Consider the following 6,000-nt stretch of genomic DNA (forward strand, 5'->3'; position numbering starts at 1 on the left):
AGCCAGCGGTAGGACCGGTAAGCCAGCGGGAGGACCGGTAAGCCAGCGGTAGGACCGGTAAGCCAGCGGGAGGACCGGTAAGCCAGCGGGAGGACCGGTAAGCCAGCGGGAGGACCGGTAAGCCAGCGGTAGGACCGGTAAGCCAGCGGTAGGACCGGTAAGCCAGCGGGAGGACCGGTAAGCCAGCGGTAGGACCGGTAAGCCAGCGGGAGGACCGGTAAGCCAGCGGGAGGACCGGTAAGCCAGCGGGAGGACCGGTAAGCCAGCGGGAGGACCGGTAAGCCAGCGGGAGGACCGGTAAGCCAGCGGGAGGACCGGTAAGCCAGCGGGAGGACCGGTAAGCCAGCGGGAGGACCGGTAAGCCAGCGGGAGGATCGGTAAGCCAGCGGGAGGACCGGTAAGCCAGCGGGAGGACCGGTAAGCCAGCGGGAGGATCGGTAAGCCAGCGGGAGGACCGGTAAGCCAGCGGGAGGACCGGTAAGCCAGCGGGAGGACCGGTAAGCCAGCGGGAGGACCGGTAAGCCAGCGGGAGGACCGGTAAGCCAGCAGGAGGATCGGTAAGCCAATGGGAGGATCGGTAAGCCAGCAGGAGGATCGGTAAGCCAATGGGAGGATCGGTAAGTCAGCGGGAGGATCGGTAAGTCAGCGGGAGGATCGGTAAGCCAGTGGGAGGATCGGTAAGCCAGCGGGAGGATCGGTAAGCCAGTGGGAGGATCGGTAAGCCAGTGGGAGGACCGGTAAGCCAGTGAGAGGACCGGCAAGCCAGCGGTAGGACCGGTAAGCCAGCGGGAGGACCGATAAGCCAGCGGTAGGACCGGTAAGCTAGCGGGAGGACCGATAAGCCAGCGGTAGGACCGGTAAGCCAGCGGGAGGACCGATAAGCCAGCGGGAGGACCGATAAGCCAGCGGGAGGACCGGTAAGCCAGCGGGAGGATCGGTAAGCCAGCGGGAGGACCGGTAAGCCAGTGAGAGGACCGATAAGCCAGCGGGAGGAACGATAAGCCAGCGGGAGGACCGATAAGCCAGTGAGAGACCCAGGGTCATCCTCGGCCATGTGACCAAATGCTACAGTCAGCGGGTCATCATGTGGCTTCGACCCGCGTCAGGAGACACTTGCCTTATTATTGATGATATACATCACTGTCAAGTTGATGCAACACTTGCATATCCTTGTTGTCGTCGGTAGTAAAGATAGCAAAGTGTTTCTGTGTCAACAGTCGTTTAGTTTTTTTGACGAATAAACTACCACGCAACACCACCACATTAAATTTTGTTTTAGTAAGCGAACTGCCACCTCGTAAAATGCAGGAGTTAATGATGGGAGAGGGTGAGGGTGTTGGGGAGGGGTTTGGGATAGGACAGGAAGAGGTGGATGGGATGGGAGTTGTTCCTCTCTATTGTGTTGATACAGGAGGGCCTCGCTTTACAGCGGTAGCCCGGATCCTAACTTGCTGTATGGGCGGGGCCCTCCTGTATCTGGAACACGTAATTTGTAATAAGACAAATACAGCTAATAGACTATGTCTAGTCGTCAAAACTTATTTTACAACATTACTGTATGAAGAACCTTTGTTTTGAAGAGGGGGAATAAAAAAAAAAAGGTGAAAAGCAGAGGTTATAACGCAGTAAGTGTAAGGGGCCCAAGACATTTTAACAGCCTACTTTTCAAGAGGACACCTAATTCCTCAAGTCCTTTCCTGATCAACTGGGCTATAGTTCATACACTAGACTGCGTGCGGGCAACAGTAGCAGCCTGGTTGACAAAGCCTTGATCCACAAGGCCTGACCTGGGACTGGGCCGCGGGGGCGTACACCCCCGGAAAGCTCTTTCACGTATCCATCAGCAAGGCCAAAAATCAATGGATCATCTGACGCAGTAAGTGGTTTTTGTTATGTTTCCTGACGAAGAAACCTCTTTCACAATACATATACAATGAACATACATTGAACGCTGTATATCTCATATACATATACTCCGATGTATATGTCATATACATATACTCCGAGAGGTGTATATACACACGGTGTATATGCACCTCTCGGAGTATATACAACGTGTGTACATACTCCGAGAGGTGTATATACTCCGAGAGGTGTATATACTCCGAGAGGTGTATATACACAGTGAATATACGCTGAGTTTTTTCAGTCCCTGTATTAATCTTAAAGAAGGGGTCTTGATACATAAATAACCCGCTTATAACGATGTTACAGATTGTAACTTGTCATGATTGTGACCAGATCTACCTGGAGTTCATTACCTTTGTAACTTGCTCTGCTATCAAAACTTTGGGGCCCAGTCCCTGGACCCATTATGTACCTCTGTAATCTTTTGACTATCACCCACAAGATGAGTATGGGGTGCATAATAAACATATTAAACTAACTTATAACGGCGTTTCGGTAAGATTCGGACCATTAAAAAATCACAATGTGAACTTGAGAATGGTCCAAGTCGGACCGAAACGTCGTCGTAAGCTCCTCTTTCTCCTATATGCGGCTTATTTGTGCATTGCTCCAGTCACGGTACTGTGTCTTTTTGTCCTTTAAGGGATCTTGATATTAGCGACTGGCCTCTCAATCCAAGGAACTGAATCGTTCACCGACATCAAGGTACCACCTCTTTGAAGAGCAGCAACGCTGTCAGTAAAATTAGTAGTCTGGGGAGTGATGCAGGGTCATCCCAATCAGGATTCAGTCATCAGTTGGGGCTTCCAGAACAGAGGTTGGCGTGCCCAAGGGTCTTGCTTGCCTCTCACCTTAGAAAATCTCACCCACATCTTCGAGATTCTTTCACAACTGAACGATTTTCTTCAACTACATAATTCCTTTATTTACAGCGTCAAACAATGTGTCGTATGTCGTATATTTACAGCTGCTTGACGATGGGTTGAACGCACTCTTATACCACGTAATTGTGAAATTGATTTGCTACTATTAGCATTATAATTAAAACTAAAACAACTGTTGCTTCAAAAAGTATTTATATGCTAGTATTTCAATAACTACTACTACTGCTACTGCTGTTGCTGCTACTACTACTACTACTACTACTACTACTACTACTACTACTACTACTACTACTACTACTACTACTGCAGTAATAAACACTACTGTTAACACCATGAAAAATACACTTCGGGAAATGTTTATTTTTTCCACAATTGTGGGCAGTATTCCAACTGAATTCTACTCTGGCTTCTAGTACTATTGCTTCTTCTATTGCAACTACTGTTATAACTACTACTACTATCCGTTGACAATAACACCACCAACAACAACAAACGTCACTTCACTCTGTCAGCCGCTTCCTTCGGCACTGCAACACACTGCAGGAGTTTGGGCGTGTGTTTGTCATGCTCACTACAGGTGTGTGTGTTTGTCGTAATCACTGAATGTGTGTGTGTGTGTTTGTCGTAGTCACTGCAGGTGTGTGTGTGTGTGTGTGTGTGTGTTTGTCGTAGTCACTGCAGTTGTGTGTGTGCGTGTTTGCCTTGCAAATCCATAGATTTATCCCCACAGGAAACAAATACTTCTCCACCCCTGTGCAGTAATTGCTAAAAAATCAATGTAACTGGGTGTACACATCAGAGGTTTCTCACCCATGTGAGTTTAACCTTCACTCGGGGTCACACCTCTGGCCTGTCCTATGACCTCTTATGACCTGACTCGATTTTCCTCTGGCCTTGGCTCTGGCAGTGTTTTCCTCTGTGCTCGAAAAAAGCAAACAACGATTTGAAGCCCCGAAACTGGGTCAGAAAAAGCAGGAAGTAACAGGGCGTTCTCTGGTCTGTGTCATATTGGACTAGCTCTCTCTCTCTCTCTCTCTAGTGCCATAACGAATGTTTGACTGTCTATATTTCCTGTATTTGTAAAAGGAAGCGGGTGATTGTGTTGGGGTGAGAGGAGTGGCTGTATTAGGGGGAAGGGGGTAGGGGATAATTGTTGCTTTTCTTGTGTTTGTATGGGGAAGGGAAGATTGTGTGTATGAGGGTGGGGGCCAAGCTGGGAGATTGTATGTGGGGAAGACAATGATTGTGTGTGTTTCCTGGGTGAGTTTATTATTGTATGTATGAGAGAGAATGACTGTGCGTCCTGTGTTTGTGAGGATGATTGTGTTTCGGGAGAGGTAGTGATTGTATATGAAAGGGATGCTGAATTTGTGTGGGGATGTGTGGGGAGGTACTTGCGTATATGGGAAGTTTGATGTGGGGAGGAGTGGTACTTGCCTTTGAGAGGAAGTTAGAATTAATATCTGGTCCCTTAACTGTCATTTTCAGTCTTATGAAGCTGGACATTAGCTCTCCTCCCTCCCCATCTCTCTCTCTCTCTCTCTCTCTCTCTCTCTCTCTCTCTGAGACAGCTGGATTAGAGAAGGAGAATAAGAGTGAGAGAGTGAAAGGGCGGGTAAAAATGAGAGAAGAGGGCGAGAGAGACCTTGAAAGCTCTGAAAAATGATCCCGGGAGAGAGTTTAATACATCACCATGGACACGAGGGAGAGAGAGAGAGAGAGAGAGAGAGAGAGAGAGAGAGAGAGAGAGAGAGAGAGAGAGAGAGAGTGAGAGAGAGAGAGAGAGAGAGAGAGAGAGAGAGAGAGAGAGAATACCTGAAGTCTACCTGGAGAGCATTCTGGGGATTAACGCCCCCGCGGCCCGGTCCACGACCAGGCCTCCCGGTGGATCAGGGCCTGATCAACGAGGCTGTTACTGCTGGCCGCACGCAATCCAACGTACGAACCATAGCCCGGTTGATCCGGCACCGTCTTTAGGTATCTGTCCAGTTCCCTCTTGAAGACAACCAGGGGTCTTCCCGTAATGCCCCTTATTGCTGATGGGAGGCTGGTGAACAGTCTTGGGCCCCGGACACTTATTGTATTTTCTCTTAGTGTACCATTGACGCCCCTACTTTTCACTGGGGGTATGTTGCATCGCCAGCCAAGTCTTTTACTTTCGTATGGAGTAACTGCTGATGTATGCATATTAGGGACCAGTCCCTCCAATAAGCATATTATTGTATATAGAACGATGAGACCACATACAAGTTGGACTCGGACTCGTACAATGAGAATTACTCTCTTACGCCTGATAAGTTAAGGCGGATTTATCAACTGTGATAACTTTTTCAAATTAGATTTATTATTATGTTCTTATCTATGTACATAGCAGTCTTAAGTCATATGATGTGAGTTGTGTTTAGGTGCAGTTGCCACAAAGTTGTTTAGTTTATCTGTGTTAGGGAAGTATGTAGAATTTTTTGCGTGTAGCCGCTACATGGCTGGGGTTTTATATTTTATATCTTTGTATTCTGTGATGTTTTCATACATAGAGTTCTTAATTATATATTGTGTTGAATGAATTGGGTTTACATGCTAAGATAATTGCACATAAGTTGCCTTTGGGAGTTGTTGACAGTCATTGATGTAGCCTTCTTAGAAACATTAATCATTTGAAGTGTATTTTCTTTCACCAGGTTGAGGTGTCATTGTGTTAAGTAAAGACATGTATCCCATTGTTAATATTGTTATTAATAATTTTTGTGTCTTTGGTGTTACAATATCACTCATGATAGTATAATTACTATGTTTCCTTTAATATCAAGTTAAGATGCAATCAGGTTGATGATGGTTATATTATTTTGCGGGTGGGGGGAAGGGGGGGGGGTGAAATTGTGACAAAAGTTTAAGGCTTTACAGGTAATATCATTTTGGTATAACACTGGGTGTGTAGATCAATGGTTCAGTGAACCGACACGTTGACAAATTAGACACATGTGCAACTCTTGGGTATCTTGCACATCTGTCTAATTTATCAACACTGGGTGTAGTATGGTGTGTGGAGTGACAGGGTGTCACAACACTTTTGTCTGGTGTAGTCATTTTTGTGTACCTTTTCAATATAAATTCCACCTTGTATTGTAATGTTTTAAATAAAATATAAAACAAAAATATCCCTCCAGAATCTTCCAGGTGTAGATTATGATATATCTCTCTCGCCTGTGCT

The sequence above is a fragment of the Cherax quadricarinatus genome, chromosome 27 (genome assembly GCF_038502225.1).
Source record: "Cherax quadricarinatus isolate ZL_2023a chromosome 27, ASM3850222v1, whole genome shotgun sequence".
In the NCBI taxonomy this organism is placed as follows: Eukaryota; Metazoa; Arthropoda; class Malacostraca; order Decapoda; family Parastacidae; genus Cherax; species Cherax quadricarinatus.